Genomic DNA, 20,351 nt, shown 5'->3' with positions numbered 1-20,351 from the left:
AAACAAGAAAAAACTGTTATTTGTTAACATTCGACAGAGTAAAAAAAGCAAAACAAATCATCAACCTTCCTTTTAAAATATTATTGTTTTAATTATTACTATCTGTGAAAGACTTTGAAAGGATTTTTCCATCTATATTTTTAAAAATATTATGTATCTTCTGTACAAACAATATATCTAAGTATATTAACAAAAATAAACACGAGCAGATAGTCTAAATGTTTTCAAACAAAATGTCATTGGCATCGCACCGTCTATAAAGTAACTGTAAAGTGTAATCTAGTGTAACAACTGGCCAGTTAAAACCCTGGCAAAAACTAATCGATAGTCAATAAAACACCATACACCACTAAGTATTGCTCTAGAATCAATATTAACTTTGATTAATTGAATAACATGTATGAAAAAATTATGGGTCCCATCAGAAGAACACATTTTTTTGGCTATCTAGAAAACATTCAAAATTCTTGCAAACATTGAGCGATCAATTAATTACAAAGACTTTGAGCTAAAATCAAAACAGTTAAACTTACGTTTTGCCCAAATTATAAGTAACATAATTGATTTAATTAAGATTGCAAAAAATTATGATCGGCCCAGAAATTATGTGATAGTATTATATAAGGTGGTATATTTTAAAGTGTGGTTTTGAAACATCTTCACATGATAGTGGTTTATCAAGAACAATATGGATAGTTCATACTATAATCTCATTAGACGCAAAGCCAATTTTAGCTGATAATAATTCTACATCTTTATATTATACAGTATACACTACTAGGTAAAATATACAAAAAATAAAAAAGCTTACTCGAATATTTTCGTTAAAAATTAAAAAAAAACTATTTCAATTTCTTTTTCTTGTAGGAAATGGTATTAATCAAATTAATTTCAACAAAATAAACCAACGTGATACTTAATTAATTTCGCCTTTTTCAATAATTTTAAAATTTAAAATCCGTAAAATTCTGTGTATCCAAAACGCTTCAATTGTTAGTTATTCATTAAAAGTTTATAAAAAATAATATTTACATACCTTCAAATAAAGTCTCCACAAAAACCAAATTAGAATTGGGCACAAACAGAACGATATTTTTTTTCAATGATTTAATGACAGCTATTCATACTATTTAAACGCACGTGCGTCCTCGTCAAGCGCGCGACGCCGAATGATAAGAAAAAGCCTGCAGCGGCCTTTTAGTATCGGAATGCAATCTTGAATCTGCTTATCATCTGTGGACTGTGATGTTCACTCCAATGGATCGGTAAACCGCCGTAAAGTCACCGTGCGGTTAATTTTTGGCAATGAACCAGATTGGTATTATGCGAAATAAGCAGCCAACGCAAATGAAACAAACAGTATAATATTATTTCTACAATTGGAAAAAAATATTATAATACTAGCTGTCCCGGCAAACGTTGTTTTGCTATATAAAGTATTTCGATTTCCGCCCATATTATTTTATTGAAATGACTAAATAAGTATGTCACCATGGCAACGTCCATCGCTATCCCGTCACACAAACAATGGTCACCGACCGCCGTCAGTCTCGAGTTGTAATAATTTACTATTATTTATTCAACAAATGCACTTATCAATATAAAAAGTACCCAGTAGCCGATTCTCAGACCTACTGAATATGCATATAAAATTTGGTAAAAATCAGACATGACACGAGAATTTTATATGTATCTATGTATATTCAGTAGATTATATTATTTTTTCCACTGCTTTAATTATTAATTTCTAAAAACAAAGACAAGACAAGTCCAGCCACAATTAATAATCAAAAAACACTTGACAAGAACTTCAAATATCAGGGAACTGTATCTCCAAAACACCGAATTTTCCACAAGAAGATACCTATCCAAAAAATTGAAAAGAAAAATAGAGAGACGATCTGGTAATGAAAGATAATGATAAATTCATAAGTAAACGAAGCCATGTGAAGTGTAGCAAATCGCGGTCGCGTCTAGGCCATTGGACTTGGCAGCTCGCAATCCCATAAACTTATTATAATTTATAATCCTTAGAGGTCAACTAATTATTATTACTTTTACGTTACTTTAAGAAGTGGGAACTGGGAAGTCAATGTCGGACAGCGTTTAGTACACACTACACAGTACGACAAACATGTTATGATAGGGACGATTTAAGGGAAGAGAAAAGACAGTAACTGTAGAATACAACATGCGTTTGAAGTTAAATTGATGTATCTTTAAGAAAATACAACACTGGATGATGAGACAAAAGTCAAAACCTACTGAAAAAAGAACAACAGATCAATTACACAATGATGATTAGTCATAGCGAACTATGGTTAAAATTATGTGAAGGATTAAAACTGCATAGCATGAAGTTGCAAAAATTTACAGAAGCCTGCAGTTATTTATAATAAAGTATATTATAAGGAAATCATTTTCATGACGATCCTGATAGCCATGACATGCAAGTCGCTCGAATCATCGCGGTGACGTCATTTACCTCCATGGTACGATGACTTGCGGAAATAATCTGAAACATTGCATTTGGTTATGAAATGACTCACGAGATGATTTTGATTTTGGAGCTCATGTCATGACTGTCTTAGGGTTCTGTACCCAAAGGGTAAAAATGGGACCTATTACTGAGGCTTCAATGCCTGTCCGTCTGTCTCTAGGCTGTATCTCAAGAACGGCTATAGCTAGACGAATGAAATTTTCACAGATTGTGTATTTTTGGTGCCGCTATAGGAACAAATACTAAAAACAAAATATAATTAATATTTAAGGGGGGCACATTTTTACACATTACAATAAACATCATTTTTTGGCCTTTTTGCTCGATATCAATAATGGTAACAGGTACGCTCTTGAAATTTTCACAAAGACCTTGATTATATTATGTGTTATTTATTAAGTAATAAAAATAATAAAATAAAATAAAAAATAAGGGGGGCTCCCATACAAAAAACACAATTTTAAAAGCTTTTATTTAACTTGCTCTGTATGTATGTAAGTATCTATGTTCGGGTGAAATTTTGGAACTCAATTTTGAAGTAGATATATTTAACCGATCGAGCTGAAATTTTGCATGCACGTTTAGTTTGGATGACAATGCATGATATTGTATGTGACATCACTCTAAATCCAATATGGCCGACCATCCAAGATGGCGATATAGTTATTTTCTATGCAGTTCTAGAATATGGATATTAAATGAAAGGGCTCAATGTGAGTAACTCGGAACCGAATGTAATGTCATTCTACATCCAATATGGCGGCTCATCCAAGATAGGGTAATATAGTTATTTTTAAAGCACTTCTGCAATATGGGTATCAAACAAAAATGCTCATTGAGAGGGCTTTTTGAGAGTAACTCGAAAATGAATTTAATGTCATACTACATCCAATATGGCGGCTCGTCCAAGATAGAAGTATAGTTATTTTTAATGCACTTCTGCAATATTGGTATCAAATGAAAGGGCTCATTGAGAGTAACTCGGAAGGGAATGTAATGTCATTCTACATCCAATATGGCGTCGCATTCAAGATAGGGGAATATAGTTATTTTTAATGCACTTCTGCAATATGGATATCAAATGAAAGGGCTCAATGTGAGTAACTCGGAACCGAATGTAATGTCATTCTACATCCAATATGGCGGCTCATCCAAGATAGGGTAATATAGTTATTTTTAAAGCACTTCTGCAATATGGGTATCAAACAAAAAAGGCTCATTGAGAGTCAATTGAAAAAGACTATTAGTCTACTACTAGTCTTAGTCTTTAGTCTTAATTTATTTAGTTAACAAACGAATAACAAGCATTTTCCCGTTAGATTGGCCTTACATGGCTCAGGGTCCTTACTTAATTTTTTAGTCCTAAAATTAAGTACGATTTCTTAAAGACTTAAATTAAGTTAATCAGATTAAAAAAAAATCTTTAAACAAACCAAACTACAATCAAGCAGACTTAAATAATAAAAAGGGGTGGTCATAGGGGGTAGTATTTTTGTCGTCAAAATTTTTTTAAGTATTTTCTCCGTACTAACGAGGGTCACATTTCGGCCTGTCTTTCGACAGGGGTTGACTTTTGAGAAAAGTTTATCTGAGCTTTTTTGCTCCCCTTGACGCCCCCAATCGATTGGTATATTCAAAAACGGTGGTTATAAGAGGTTAAAATTTTGACGAAAAATTTTTGTCTTTTTTCCATAGTGCCCAGTTTCCTTCAGTCCAACCCAAATGTGTGCCTTACGCTCTGGAGTAAAGGTTGAATTTGTTACTTATGTTCAATGTGGTACTTGAACTTGTTTTTTTTGTATTAATATCGCTTTGAAATGTACCAAACAAATAAGGACATAACGTGATGAGTGATGACTGATGATATTTTATGGTGTTGTGTGTATATTGAATCCATATTATACAACCATGTGAGTTGTGATATTGGTGACCCTGACATGGTGATGATGATGATGAATGTAATTTGCATAGTAGAATATGCTTTCAGTTCTTAAAACAACGCCTAAACCCCCAAACTTGTATCTATAAGGAATCCGGAGTTCTCTTAGTATCTTCGGAACCATAGTATACCTTGGTGCGAAATCTTGCGTTTTGGTAGCATATGCTTAGGATGTTTCTCATAAAACCAAAATCACCATATGTTTCCATATAAATTTTGAGGAGTTCCCTCGATTACTCATGGATCCCATCATCAGATCACCACTTTTGTGAAAATGGGACCAAATTGGAGTGAAACCTAATATAACAAATAAAAATTTTGAGAATCGGTTCACAAACGGCGGAGTAGTGGTCGAACATAAAAAAAAAAAACTAAAAAAAAACACAGCCGAATATATAACCTCCTCGTTTTTTGGAAGTCGGTTAAAAATTAGCCCAATCCGTTCAGCCGTTTTCCAGTCTTAGCGCGACTAACACATTTGAAAATTCATTTTTATTTATAAGATATAGATGAGATCAAATAAGTAATTTCTGAATATTCTGATAACATCATTAGAGAATTCATGTTATTGATCATTTATCACCATGTCTCAATATTTATCGTTTACTATCTGAATTCTGCTGAAATGCAATTTTAGCGAAACATGAAATTTCACGAGGCCAAACTCAATAAATATGTGAATGTAGAGAATAATTTTACCATAAATTAACATAAAATATTCTTTTAAATCATATTTAATGGGTATTATGCTAGTATTATGTTTATGGAGATCGTATATTTATGCGAACAACTTGTTAGAAAATAATTATATGATTTCGTATCATTATAAAATTACTTTTTTCATCATTATTACAAGAGTCCGTTTTAAGGGGTCAATAAAACCACCTATCTTAATTACTCTATTACGCCAAGTATTTTCTTATTTTACACGTCACGTTAATGTAAACCATAATATTCTAATCTAGACATATTATCTTCTGGAATGTATATTTTCATTCTTTTACTTTAAGAATTTAAATATACGTGGGAGAGCCATGCTTCGGCACGAATGGGCCGGCTCGACCGGAGAAATACCACAGAAAACCGGCGTGAAACAGCGCTGTGTTTCGCCGAGTGAGTGAGTTTACCGGAGGCCCAATCCCCTATCCTATTCCCTTCCCTACCCTCCCCTATTCCCTTCCTATCCCTACCCTCCCCTATTACCCTATTCCCTCTTAAAAAGGCAGGCAACGCACCTGCAGCTCTTCTGATGCTGCGAGTGTCTTGTGTGTGCTTTCCATCAGGTGACCCGTTTGCTCGTTTGCCCCCTTATTTCATAAAAAAAAACCCAAGTGCCTTACACGGCTTCAAGCCTCAAACCCATTTTTCTGCATATCAGCGTAATTTATTGTTTTTACCGACTTCCAAAAAGGAGGAGGTTATACGTTCGGCTGTATGTATTTTTTTTTTGTATGTTCAACGATAACTCAGCCGTCTGTGATCCGATTTTCAAATTATTTTTGTGTTGTATAGGGTTTAACTCGAATTTGGTACCATGTTCACAAAAGTGGTGATCTGATGAGGGGATCTATGAGCAATCGAGGGAAATCCTTGAAATTTATCAAAAGACTCATAATGGTGAAAACGTTGTTTCTAGTAACTTAAACATATGTAACGAATAAGAGAAAGTTCATACGAAGGTGTCTCTTGGTCCAAAGGCACTGAACAGAACTCCTGAACCTTTAAAGATAAAAGTTTTTAAATTGCAGCATCACTTAGATAACTGCAAGCATTTACCACAATTTCGCTTACAGTAACATAATGTGAATAGTTAACATTCGTAGTGGTTATTTACGCATAAATCCTTATCTTGTAAATAACTAAAAAGAGTGAAATTATTATTTTTAACAAAAAATTAAAACTGACTTCCAAGGTAAAAAAGTATTAAATAACTCTTACTCTATAATAGTGCCTTTCTCAGAATTCGTCTAAATCTCAACTATTTCTGTGCATACTACAGTCTTCATTACTTTGAAGTCGGTACCAGTCCCAAAAGCTTCAGATTGACTGAACTCACGATAAAATTAGCTGGTACCGACTTCAAATAATGAAGACTGTAGTATGTACAGAAATAGTTGAGATTTAGACGAATTCTGAAAAAGGCACTATTATAGAGTAAGAGTTATTTAATACTTTTTTACCTTGGAAGTCGGTTTTAATTTTTTGTTAAAAATAATAATGATAGGTCAGTTAGCAGGTAAGCACTGACTAACATTACCATGTTTGTTGGTCAGTCATCGATGACTATTATATTTAGTATTACCAGTATTACATAAAGTGTGTAAGAACTAAGACCACAGCAGTTTATCAACCTCTTATAAGAGCAACTCTTATAAGAGTGTCAAGGGCGATTTGATCTCATTATCAAATCACACGCTCTTTATCTATTGTACGTCTGCGACCACAGTATAATGTAAAGTATATTATCATCTTACTTTTGTTACTTTATCATATTTGTAACTGAATGAAAAAATGTGTGTCCGTAGCATCCTAGCATCCAAACGGGTGGGCTGATATTAATCAAGTTTTTTTTTGTTTGAAAGTTGTCATGACCGAAAATGCTCGTCGGTCTGTCTGTCCGTAGCATCGTAGCATCTTAAGTCTTAACGGGTGGACCGATTTAGATATGCTACATAAAAGGCTTGAAAATTAGCAAAATATGCAAAACTTTTCAAACTTTTCTTTAAGTTTTTGCGGTATTTTTGTTATTGTTATTAAAGGTCGCATTTTGGAACGCGTGAGTGAAAAATGTTGTGAATGTACCGATAATATGCATCATAACCAGACCTTAGGTAAAATATGCAAGTACCGCTGAGAATGGCTAAAATATGCAATTGCATAATATGCGAAAATGCGAAATGCGGTCTCTATTTCTAGCAATAGTTCATCATTATCAGCCCGCTCAGTGCTGGAAAATGTTTCATGAAATGTTGTAAGGAACATTTCATGAAACAATCAGTTTAACGTTTTGCGTCCTGATTCCTGACACTTGTAGTTTTGTATCGAGGGTTATTAGTTATTACTTATTTCTAAATTTAATATTATTTATGATTATAAAGGTTGCCATGATAATCGATTTAAATAACACTCCAGAGTTACGCTACTGTATATTATTTTGTGGACCTACAAGTACCGACATAATGTCAGATATACTTAGCAAGCAGCTATTTATAAAACTCTAATCTTCAATTGTGATGAAACTGATATTACAGTGTAAGACTGGGTTGCACCAGAGGCGTGGTTAAAGTTAAATTTAAAGTTAAATTTATGGTTATAATTAAGGTAAATTTAACTTTATCCTTAACTTTGGCCGGAGGAATTGACAGATGACAGCTGATCCAACAAGGTTATAAATGCGCGTGGGCGGGGGCGCTGCTGGCAAAGGAGAACTGTCAAAAATGGCGGTTTTTGTATGATGACAGCGTTAGTTTCTTTTTTCGCCACATGTATTTAAAACCTTGTCGAGCTCTATGATTATGGGTAAATATGGCGTCTTGATGGCGTCCATTTTTAACTTTAACCAAAGATTTGACATTTTGCATCGTAGTTAAAGTTAAAAATAAAGTTAAATTTACAGTTAAAGTTAAAGTTAGTTGGTGCAATTCAGTCTTAGTGTTATTTTTATAACACATTTGTCTTTGGAATTCTTTGAAGAGAAAGTTAGTTGGTGCAATTCAGTCTTAGTGTTATTTTTATAACGCATTTGTCTTTGGAATTCTTTGAAGAGAAAGGGGTTGGAGTTGTTCGAAAGCAAAAACCAGGGACATAAGTGCGCAATACCACAGGAAGTACTTGATTAGTTAACCATGATGAAGTCTCCAGGTAGCCTGTGGATAATCGCTCATCTCCATGGAAAGGATTTCTTCATACGCTAGAAATCTATCAGTTTTGTGAACTGTCGCCAGCTCTACTTCCGGAATAATACGACCTGCAAACCTTCATTCAACAGACCGTATTCCATCTTAAAACCCGGCAGCGCACCTTGCGACTGACTATGGGCGGTAATTGCTTTTCATCAGATGACCCGTTTGTGCGTTTGTCCCCATCTCATTTTTTTTTTATTAGCCTATGCTATCCCACTGCTGGGCAAAGGCCTCCCCCAGGGTCTTCCACTTGTCTCGCTCCAGCACCACCGTTGGCCAGCCCGGCTGGTACGCCTCCAGCTCATCGCGCCATCTTTTCCTAGGCCGGCCACGGTTGCGTCTTCCATCTTCAGGTACCCACTCTGTCGATATCTTTGCCCAGCGGTCGGGATGCATACGGCCAACGTGGCCAGCCCAATCCCACTTTAGCTTAGCCGCCTTAACTCCTACGTCCGTGATTTTTGTTTGTGAGCGCAGTATTGTGTTCCTTATTTTGTCCAGAAGACTTACTCCCAACATACTGCGCTCCATTGCTCTTTGGCAAACCCCGAGTTGGGACTTTTGTAAATCGGTCAATGACCAAGTTTGCGCACCGTAGGTTAGGACGGGCAGAATACACATGTCGACGAGCCTGCGCTTCAGGGAGATTGGTAGCTCTCCCTTCATCAGCTTCTTCATGGACCAGTAGCTCTTCCAGGCGTTTTCAATTCGGCGATCGATTAACTGGCCCAAGTGGATATATTCGTCGACATAGTGTATTTCTTATACTTATAAAAAAATCTATATATCTCATATACTTATAAAAAAAAGTTTTGTCTCTAAAAACGTCTACCTTTATATTCTTTCGCATTTTGCAGCTTTTTTATTCATTCGTATTTCTACTCTGTCCATGAGGTGTACTTGAAGTAGTCTTGTAAGTCTCTGTAGGCCGGACTAATCACTAACCATCAGGCGATCTGTCTTCTCGTTTCGATCTATTCAATAAAATAACTCAAACTTACCGTCACCAGCTGGTCGAAAACATCATTTTGTCCGTGCAACTGGAATCGTCATTGTGGTGCACAGTGGTTCATCTGTGAACAATACGCACCATATTAAAAAGAAGGCAAAGTAACTCGTGGAATAAATATTATAATTTTATCTGTTTCATTCTTTAAAATTTTAGAAGACCGGCTATTACAATTTGAAACAACTGAGGATATTTTTAAGAGCCTATCTAGCCTAGCCTACTGTCCCACTGCTGGGCAAAGGCCTCCCCCAAGGTCTTCCATCTGTCTCGTTCTAACGCCACCGCAGTCCAGCCTGGCTTGTAGGCAACCAGTTCATCTCGCCATCTCTTTCGAGGCCATCCACGGCGGTGTCGTCCGTCTTCTGGTACCCACTCTGTGTTGAACTTTGCCTAACGGTGGACTCAGGATGCATGCGGGCTGCGGCTGGTATGAGTTATGACCCGCCCAGCCCCAGAATATTTTGAATATTATTTATATAATACTTAATATGATAAAATTATGGTACCTTTAAATCTAACCTTCAACACAGACTGGTCGCAAATGGAACCTAAAATTTCCTCGTTTCTTACCACTTCTTACCATCACAAGAGTTGGAAAGTCAACTAGATGTTGCTTACTTCTTAGGTGATTTTTTTTTGGGAGAAATACTTAGGAGATGAAGCAGTAATCACGTGATTCTTATCTATTCAGCCCGCCATATACAGTCGTGGTCAACTAATTAGGGACAGTTAAGGCACCAAGCAATATTAACTATTCAAGTCCTTTTATTATCACCTATATTCGATATTAATGTCTGTTACTTTATAAACATATTAACTGATAGTATTCTAGTTCTTAGCATAAAATAAAAATTAAATAAATACATACTACTCGTATATAACCTCACCAAAACACATCAACAAATAAATATGATACAAAAGATCTGGCCACCTAATTAGGGACACTTAGTTTTTGCCTTCTAAATTAAAAATAAATAAAAAGTCATAGCTTTTCTTTCGCGTTTTCTTAATTCTGGCGCTAATTTGAAAAGCGTGATCGTTATTGTGTGTCTTATAAACTCATTAAATATTTAACATTTTTGGTCGAAAGAAGAGTTGCGACGCAACAATTGCTCAATTTTTACCAACGTGGGTGACCGTACAAGAAAATAGCAGTAGATCATTTGGAATGTTCCAAAAACATGGTCTACAATGCCGTGGCATATTTCAAAACGCATAACACCACTAAAGGTGTACCTAGAAAGAAGAGACCAAGAAAAAGCACCCCACAAGATGATCGCCGAATGATTGTTCTCGCGAAAAGAGACCCCTTTAAGGGTTCCGTTCATATCAAGAGCGAAGTTTTTGGGCCAGAATCGAATGCTGGAGTATCAGCGAGGACTGTCAGAAGGCGGCTAGTGGAGTTAAAACTTGTAGGAAGAGTTACACGGAAAGTTCCGTTGCTGAAGAAAGAACACAAACAAGCAAAATTGGCGTTCGCAAAGAGATATGGACATTGGACTGTTGCTCAATGGAAGAATGTGCTACTTTCTGACGAGACCAAGATAAATTTGATTTCATCAGATGGCAGACAATATGTGCGACGGCCAAAAAAGTCAGCCATTAATCCAAAATATACAAAGAAGCAGGTGATAAAACATGGAGGAGGCAATATTCAAATCTGGGGCTGTTTTTCAGGACATGGAGTAGGGTCTATAAAAAAATTAAAGGAAAACTAGACTAGTTTCAATATAAACAAATATTAGAATACTGTATGCTGAAGAAGTGTTGCTAGGATTGTGGACGTTCCAACACGATAAAGACCCAAAACATAAGGCGCAGTCCGTCAAATCGTTTCTAGCGCAGCAGTCAGTGACGGTACTGATTGGCCCGTAAACAGGCCAGACCTAAGCCCAATCGAACACTTATGGTACGAAGCCAAGAAAAAAATTGCAACTCAACGTACTGCTACTAAAAATCAGCTTTACGAGCAATTCCAAGCTGTTTGGAATAATATTCCTTTAGAAACTATGCCACGCCGATGTCAAATCGTTTTAACCAACAAATAAAACCATACCGGTAATTAGAATGTCAGTTTTTCATTTTGTTTTTTGTTAAAATTTTGTTAATTAACATTTTAATATAATAAACATTTAAATATTTCCCAGCATATTTAATTTTGTAGTTAAAATTTGACATGTCCCTAATTAGTTGTCCACGTATTGTCAATAATGTGAAAATAGCAGTAACGTAATTTACCTAAAAAATAGCGATGGCAAGTAGCTATTTCCTTTTCTGACCACAAAATATTAAGAGTGCTAATCAATTTGCATGTTGTCAATGGTAAAAACTTCAAAGCTACTTTGAGAAATGGTTTCTCGGCCTTTTGAGAAACACGTGCGTTTTCGTGATATAGCGTCCCTAATTAGTTGGCCACGACTGTATATATACGCCATATACGCCAACAAGATATCTCACACACTCTACATCTTTCTCGATGTTTGATGGTTTGTCTCTTCATCTCTATTGCTTGTCATGCTAAGGTCAACTTAGCATGACAAACATTTTTTCTCGCGTAGATCATCGAAATCACACATTTTTATAGAGTTTTGTCGAGATAATGTCGAGATTTTGACATTATGAGACAAGTAGATTTTAATTATCTCGAGAGTGAGATATCTCTCCAAAAACAACTGCAGTCGTCAGGGTATAAAGCTAACTGTACTCCATCCTCCAGTGCAAGAGCTATGGAGACCTCCGCGAAGAAGCTCTCAGAAACCCAACCGTCTACATGCCCCAAAGCTGCAAAGCAAGGCCAAGCTGATTCCGATACCATAACATCTCGAGCTAAATCGTCTAAAAATGCCCGACCAAGACCAGATGCATATCCTTCTAAGCGAAATGCTGTCACTTTGCAGCCTAGCACCCATGCAACGCAGCCAGTCGCTCTGTCCGGCAATACTATTGATGACAAAAGAAACGATATACCATCCGCTTGGCAAGACACTTCCTCTCTGCCCCCAGCAACTGCCCAAAACACTACCTCCTTGGAAGAAACTGGCTGGACAGAAGTTCAAGGTAGGCGAACTCGGTCATCGTCCAGTTCCATCTTACGAGGGACGGCAGCGCCTGGAACAACCAACCTGCGAGCTAGTGAGAAATGGAAATATTTGCATCTCTACTATGTCAGAAAAGGGACGTCGGATGAAGAGATACGTGCACACCTTGACAATATCATTGGTGAAAAGAACACATGCACTGTAGATGCTCTCAATTCTCGTGGCAATTACGCTTCTTTCAAGTTGGGGGTACCAACTAGATTAGTAGATAAAGTTATGGCACCCCAAAATTGGACAGAAAATATTTGTATTAAGTACTGGCGCAGAAATTTTTTACACACAAAGGCCCAGTAGCTCACCCCGAATTCAAAATACCTACCATCACGCCCACTCCCAAAGTCCGAAATACAAACGTTCATATCCTGTACCAAAATGTAAGAGGTATCAAAACAAAACTTTCTACGTGGCGATCTAATATGATGATTACTGAACATGACCTTATAGCAGTCACCGAATCGTTCTTAGACACTTCGATTGATGATAATGAAATCTCTGCAGGCAACTGGAGCATATTACGCAGAGATAGATTATCTTTTGGAGGCGGAGTTTTGCTTGCATCTCGCCCAGGCATATCATTGAACCGATGTCGTCAACTCGAAACTGATCATGGGGAGGATTTATGGGCCTCTTTCTCCTATCTGGGCTCCTTAATTTACGTCTGCGTTGTTTACCTCAAGCCAACTGCAGCAGATGATGAGTATATGTCATGGTTCTACAAGGTCGAAGAAATAATTTCTAACTTGAAGGGACATTTCATAATTTTGGGAGACCTTAATATGAACAGTGCATCTGTTACCATAAAAAAATATTATTGTTATTTCTTAAGTTATTGTAATATGTATGATGTAAATGATGTGATGAATATGCATGGGAGTAAGTTGGATGTTGTTTTGACGCGGAAGGGCGCTGTCGCTAGTTGTGACTATGTACCGGGAATGGAACTGGTCCCGATTGACCTATATCATCCTCCTCTTGACGTTACTGTCTTCATCGTGTCGTGTAAGCCCACTGAGGCTATGGAACCTAGTAACGTCAACAAGCGGCATGATTATAATTTTACCAGAGCTGATTTTGTGCAATTATACCATACTCTGAAAACTGCCCCTTGGCACAATGTTCTAGATAATACTGATACCCATTCTGCTACCGATACATTTTATAACATCTTGTATAACGCTTTCGACACTTCTGTTCCCATGAAAAAAAGACAATCCTCGGGCAACAGGCGGTATCCTGTCTGGTTCACTGCAGATATACTTAGTGGTCTAAAACAAAAGAAACGACTGCATAATAAATGGAAACGTACTCGTTCTGAGCTAATCTACACTCAATTTAAGAACCTGCGTTCGGAACTGAAAATGAAAGTAAAGGCCGAGTATAGCTCCCATTGCTCTGCCATCGAAAGCAAATTGTTCAAATATCCAAAGCAATTTTGGCAGTACATTTCCAATTTAAAATCTAAGGGTGGGTTTGAACCAACTGTATCATTTAACGGTTCTTTCTATTCTGGAACTAAAAGTGCAGAAGTATTTGCTCGATACTTCTCTAGCGTTTTTCTCCCTGATGTACCTAAACTAGATCCCAATTTGGAGTCTGTAAATACAGTGGGAACTAATATAATTCTTCCGTCTTTAATCTATGGTGACGTAGAAAAGGCTATCGACAAGCTAAAAGCACACAGCTCGATAGGCACTGATAGTGTACCCCCATATGTCCTAAAAGCGTGCAAAGACATATTTACCGTTCCGTTATGTCACCTGTTCAACACATCACTCAAAGCCGGAATATATCCTGAACAATGGAAATTATCGAGGGTCATACCTATTCCCAAAACGAGCGATCGACTGTCTGTAGAAAACCACAGACCTATAGCTGTATTGCCTTCTGTTGCCAAAGTTTTTGAGCTTGTACTTCATAATATATTAATGAAACAGATCCGTGGAATTCTTTCTGACAACCAGCATGGTTTCCGTCCTGGTCGCTCTGTCAGTACGAATCTTCTAGCTCACGTTGACATAATTTCTAAGGCTCTTGACGCAGGCTATCAAGTGGACGTTCTATACTTTGATTTCTGCAAAGCCTTTGATAGAGTCGATAATGATGTCCTCCTCAAAAAGTTGAGCGCTCTTGGGTTCTCTCCTAGTCTTGTTCGTTTTTTCGCAGATTATCTTCGTGATCGGAAACAATTTGTGAGGTATGGATGTTTTGAGAGTGCCCCTTATCATACACGCTCTGGTGTTAGCCAAGGGTCAGTGTTGGGCCCACTCTTATTTCTTATATTTATTAACGATCTTACAACCATTCTTAAGTTTGCTAAGTGTTTACTGTATGCCGACGACCTCAAGATTATTATGATCATAAAATCTCTTTATGACTGTCTTCTTCTGCAAAAAGACTTGGATGCTGTACAATACTGGAGTATTTCCAACAACCTTTTGTTTAATATGAATAAGTGTAGCGTAATGACTTATGGGCGGAAGCTACACCCGATCATCTTTAATTATTCTATGGATGGTCATATTATTTCCCGTGTCCATAGTATCAAGGACTTAGGGGTGTACTTTGACAAAACTTACGTTTAGGGACCACATATATGAGACGGCTCAAGACAGTTTCAAACGTCTAGGTTTTGTACTCCGCAACGTTAAGGACTTTAAAAATCCCGCCGTTATAAAATTGCTATACAACGCACTAGTACGCAGCAAGCTAGAAACAAATGCGTGTGTCTGGGCTCCCTACACAGCTACATCAATTCTGATGCTGGAAAAAATCCAAAAGGCGTTTCTCAGATTTTTATTTAAGAAAGTGTACGGATACTACCCTTACATGTACCCAACTGGCTATCTCTTGGGTACCTTAGGTTACCAATCTCTAGAGGTCCGACGAGGCGTTGACCTACTATTGGTTGCCTTAAAAATCCTTCGCAATATAATCGATTGCCCTGAACTCCATGCCTTAATGTGCCGCTTGTTTGTGCCTGACAACTATCTAAAGCACCGTCCTAGCCGTCGGCCAAAATTATTCGCACTGCCGACATCTCGGACTGTCGCGAGAGCTGAGTCCCCGCTGTACCGAGCACTAAACTTGCTCAACGCCCTTCTGTCGGCTAATCCTGAATGTGATGTGTTTGTTGATAAGTGGTTGGATGTGAAGAGAGCATGTATAGGATTTTGTGAAAGTAAGTACGAAAGGGTTTCTTCTATTACTATTTAATCTAATTTGTTTATGTATTGTAACAATGTCATAATTAATTTTAAGTTTTAATTTTAAGTCAAGATTGTAGTTAATTATTGTAATTGGGGTAACCCGTTTTAATTAACTTTAATAAATAAATAAATAAATAAATAAATCTCGTTAGCGTATGCTAGGCAGGCAGTATCAGCAAAACGATCGAATAATTCAAAAATAAGCAAAACAAAAAATAATCGGTCAAGTACGAGTCGGACTCGCGCACGAAGGGTATAGAGCAAAATTAGTTTACTTTTTTATTAAGTACATAATAATATATAACTAAAAAATTGTGGAAAATTCAAGTAAGTACCTACCTGTTGCCATTATTGATAGGTAGGTATAGAGCAAAAAAGACCAAAATATCACGTTAGTTGTATGGGCCCCCCTTAAATATTAATTTTATTTTGTTTTTAGTATTTGTTGTTATAGCAGCAAGTGGCAACAGATATAATATGTAACACAATCTGTGAAAATTTCAACTCTCTAGCTATTACCGTTCTTGAGTTACAGCCTGGAGACAGACAGACGGACAGACGGATAGACATCGAAGTCTCAGTAATAGGGTCCCGTTTTTAGCCTTTGGGTACGGAACCCTAAAAATATGGACTGCCGCGGTTAAGCTATTGCATAGCATATAGCATTTTTATCAACTTATGTCTTATGCAATTATAATTCGCACACGTCTAATCGCACGCACACAAACACCGCGCCGAAGTCTGCTGAACTGAAACGATGTAATTGCGGCTCTTCACGATGGGCCAGCGTAGTGGGCCATCACGATGGCCTAGCGTGTGGAGGACGTAGTGGCGTAGGATGGCCGATGGCGCCAGCGCTGGCCGTGGAATGGCGGCGGTGCCGGTTTTTCGGACGCATATCAAAGGATGATGGCCCAGTGATGGCGGTACGCCTCTACACGTTGTTTAGATCACAACTGAACACGGCCATCATGTAGAGGCGTTGCTACCATTGCATAGCCATCGCATGCGCCATTCGATCGCCCAGCGCTGGCCCATCTTGAAGAGGGGCCATTAAACGATACAATATGGCAACTCCGCCACCGCACCGCTGTGCCAGGCGGAGTGGGGGGTGTTAGGTTTTTTTTTCGTTACGGAATTTCTTGATTCGGTCGCCGCGTTCAAAGCCTGCGATAAAAGCTATGCAGTAGCTTAAGGCCCAGTAGTCCCTAAAATTAGCAGGTCGATTTCTGTCAGTACGAATATCGACGTAAAGGACATTAAAATAACATTCATATCAGCGCGCCTTGTACAGACAGTGGCGGTTACGCGCTCGCCGCGTGCCTTGATAATAGGAAATAGGAGAAAAAAACCTTTTGTTTTTAGTATTACACAAATCAAATATACTATATCAAATCGTTTAGGTTAGGTTACAACAAATGTACTACATTTTTTTGTTTTTACTAGAAAGTGTGTAATTTAGCCATAAAATGGTTTAATTATGAAAAACAGCGTTATAACAGTCATCTTTGAGATTTTTTTCTATCGAGCAGAATTTTTCAAATTGTGTACTGATATACCTTTGCGTATGGGCACAGTATAGCAATATTAGTCTCTACAGTAACGAAACGCCTTTGATGTCGCACGATGCCGCCACCGATATAGGTACCGAGCAGATATGCCAGGGTTGCCACGGAACGGGAAATAAAATAAAAATAAAATATTGTGCCTGTAATACAAATGTTATCATTTAATCTGTTTAATCAGCGTGTTATATTTACATATTATGTCGTACTGCCAGATATTTACGTGAAACTTTATTTTTAGATGATTTTAGAATTTAAAAATTTAATTAACCCATCAAGCCCCATAAGCTCACCGGTGAGCGAGACACAATAGAATAACAATAGATTTCCAAGGATCCACGAATCACGATCGAAGGATTAATAATGAAGACGCATTCGAAATTTCGAATATATAAAATATCCAACAATTAATCACACGTCAGGTGTAAGAGAGCACTTCAAAACCAGGGATGTCAGACATACCAATTTCTTGGTACACATACCAGGTTTTGGTTCCACGTACCATGTACCAAGACTACTCGGTCCTTGTACGCAAAAATACCAAGATAAGCCCTTGACCGACCAAAATACACTGACCATATAGAATAACCGGCAAATTTCAAGGATGCATGTAAAAAAATATTCAAATCAGATTTGCTTTATAATATAAAACTTTTTTATAGCAAGCAGTCTCGATAAACAGTTGTGTTGTGTGTAAAAATGTTTTTTCGAAATCTCAATTTGTTTACTTCAGACTTCTTTTCCATTGTTTGGTTAAGGGGGCGACTAACCCTAAAGTGTCGATTTTATAATTCATTTTTATACTTGAAAATAATCCCCGAATTGTTTCATTTTCTAAAATTAGATACTACATTATATTTCCGAGAATTCAATCTGAGCAAAAACACGATATCTAAAAATTTTCTCGATAGAAAAAATCGCAAAGATGCATCTAATTTTCACGAATTTTTCATTTATTGCCATAACCGTGCATTGAACTAAGTTAATATTTTAACACATTGTATAAAATTCTATCAGTGAGAGATCGACCTAGCGGATTTTTAAAATGTTGTATATTTATCGAGTTATTGAGAAAAAACTAATTTGGCTATGAATCCGCGTCGTTCTTTTTCACCTGGCATACGAAAGACGGGCGTGAGTGTGAAGAGAGAAGGACGATGTTTGATTTTTGGGGTTAGTCGCCCTCTTAAGCAAACGAACCTTCGTTTCTTATAAAAATCTTCGTTATGAATCCTTTATCTATTTTTTTCAATATATTTTACATTTTATACCCGAATTATGCAGTATAATATCAAAAAGATAATTCAGTTCAAAAATGATATTTCTTTCGTGCGTTCGATGATTACTATCCTCTATTAACAGTATACGAAATTAAAATATTTTTTTTTTCACTGGGTTGCGACTTCCGACTAGTGGTGGTTAATATAACGTATAGCTGAAAAAAATAGCGCGCTAGTTCTTCGCAACGAATAGCGCGCGCTATAAATCTCTGCTGACGCTACGTTATAACGTACCGCGCGGTCACTGACCTAGCGCGGCGCCGCCCGCACTGCCGATCGAGCGCGATTTTCGTTCGATCGTTGTCGTGTCGTTTCATTGTGATTTGTGAATCGGGTGAATTATACGCCTGTAATAATTTTTCAGTGTTGCCAGGCCTGTCCCATTCGCGCGTGTAGGTATATTATATCATAATATAAGTACCTACTAGTACTCCTATAATTATTTAACTAATCATGTTTGTTGAAATATAATATGAATACGAAGGTAAAATAATTAAAGACAATCCTAAACCTGCAAAATATTAAGGGAAGTTCATTATATTTGCAACATAATGAAATTAACCAATTAATAATGCCTTATAAATTAGTTATAATGATTATATTATTCAAAATAATTAATAAGTATCTAACAAACACGTTATATTATAAGTAACTCACCGCGTTATAATAAATCGCTACGTTATAACGAAGATCGTTATAACGTCGCGTCAAAACAAGCGCGCTTGAAAGAATGGAGATTTCGAGCGCGCGAGTTTTGAAACTACGTTATAATGAATGAACTAGCGCGCTTGAAAGAATCGAGATTTTATTCGTTATAACGTAGCGTCAAAACTAGCGCGCTTGAAAAATGTAGCATATTTCATATAGCGTGTTATGAAAATATAGCCGTTAGGAACACCACTGCTTCCGACACAGTTTGTCATCAGGGTTCGCAGCACCGGAGCGGAGCACAGGCGTACCAGTTTTCTGTCCCCGATACCTGTTTTCAGCCAGCTCGATACATAGTCTAACATCCCTGTTCAAAACTCTTATTACGTGCGCGGTAAGGGCGGTCCAAAGGACAAAATGTTACACTTGGTGTGTGTACCTAGCTAGGTAGGTACTAATTAGTATGTAACAGGGTATTTTTGACAGATTTTTAATTTATTCTATATTGTTTCTCTCCTTGTTACACTTCTTACAACGTAACCAATAAAACAGAGATGCAAATAAATGCAGCCAAAGCCAACACAATATTAGTGTAAACTGTGAGCCGATATTTATGAAAATTTAATTCCTTTTTATTTTTTGAATCAGATTTACATCCGTACACTGAACATTTATTATAATATCCCATTGTTTATAAGATAAGTTATCGTTTTACAACACAAAATTCGTAGACAACGCGCCAACGTCACCCCTGTGGGCGCAGGTATACAAACTTCGCGAGTTTGTGTACGCGCCGCCCGCTTTCCCGCGGGTACCCCTCCGTTACTCTGCGCAAGTACATTCGTTTCACTACTGTAGGGTCATATTGCTATACTGTGGTATAGGGAATTTTCTTAATTTTAAAACGGTAAGTACCTTTTTTATACTTAAATAATGACATTTTCTTTACAAAAAACATTATTTAAAAAACTCATTTTACGTAGTTGCAACAACCTTCTGTTCTGATGTTGCGAGTGTCCATGGGCGACGGTAGTTGCTTACCATCAGGTGACCCGTTTGCTCGTTTGCCCCCTTATTTAATAAAAAAAATACCACAGCGGCGCCTTAAAAATATTTCCAGTTTATGAAAATCATGTTGATAAATATGATAATACAATATAGATGTGTCATTTAAGGCCTTGAAAGGTCAACCACACGAAGTCAT

General features: G+C 37.1%; 1 protein-coding gene across 5 annotated transcripts in view; it reads right to left on the bottom strand.

Annotated features, from left to right (window-relative positions):
* Positions 1-20,351, bottom strand: part of LOC121730922 (cystinosin homolog) — a 68,847-nt gene that overhangs the window by 38,168 nt on the left and 10,328 nt on the right. For 4 of the 5 annotated variants that reach the window (XM_042120144.1, XM_042120139.1, XM_042120145.1 and 1 more), the window contains exon 1: positions 1,037-1,156. The gene's annotated coding sequence lies outside the window, so the exon portion shown is untranslated. Of the gene's footprint in view, positions 1-1,036; positions 1,157-9,342; positions 9,415-20,351 lie in introns of those variants that run through there. The other variant, XM_042120141.1, reaches the window with a different exon arrangement.

This window comes from Aricia agestis, chromosome 10, assembly GCF_905147365.1.
Source record: "Aricia agestis chromosome 10, ilAriAges1.1, whole genome shotgun sequence".
Taxonomy (NCBI): Eukaryota; Metazoa; Arthropoda; class Insecta; order Lepidoptera; family Lycaenidae; genus Aricia; species Aricia agestis.
This window is presented reverse-complemented; position numbering and strand designations above follow the sequence as displayed.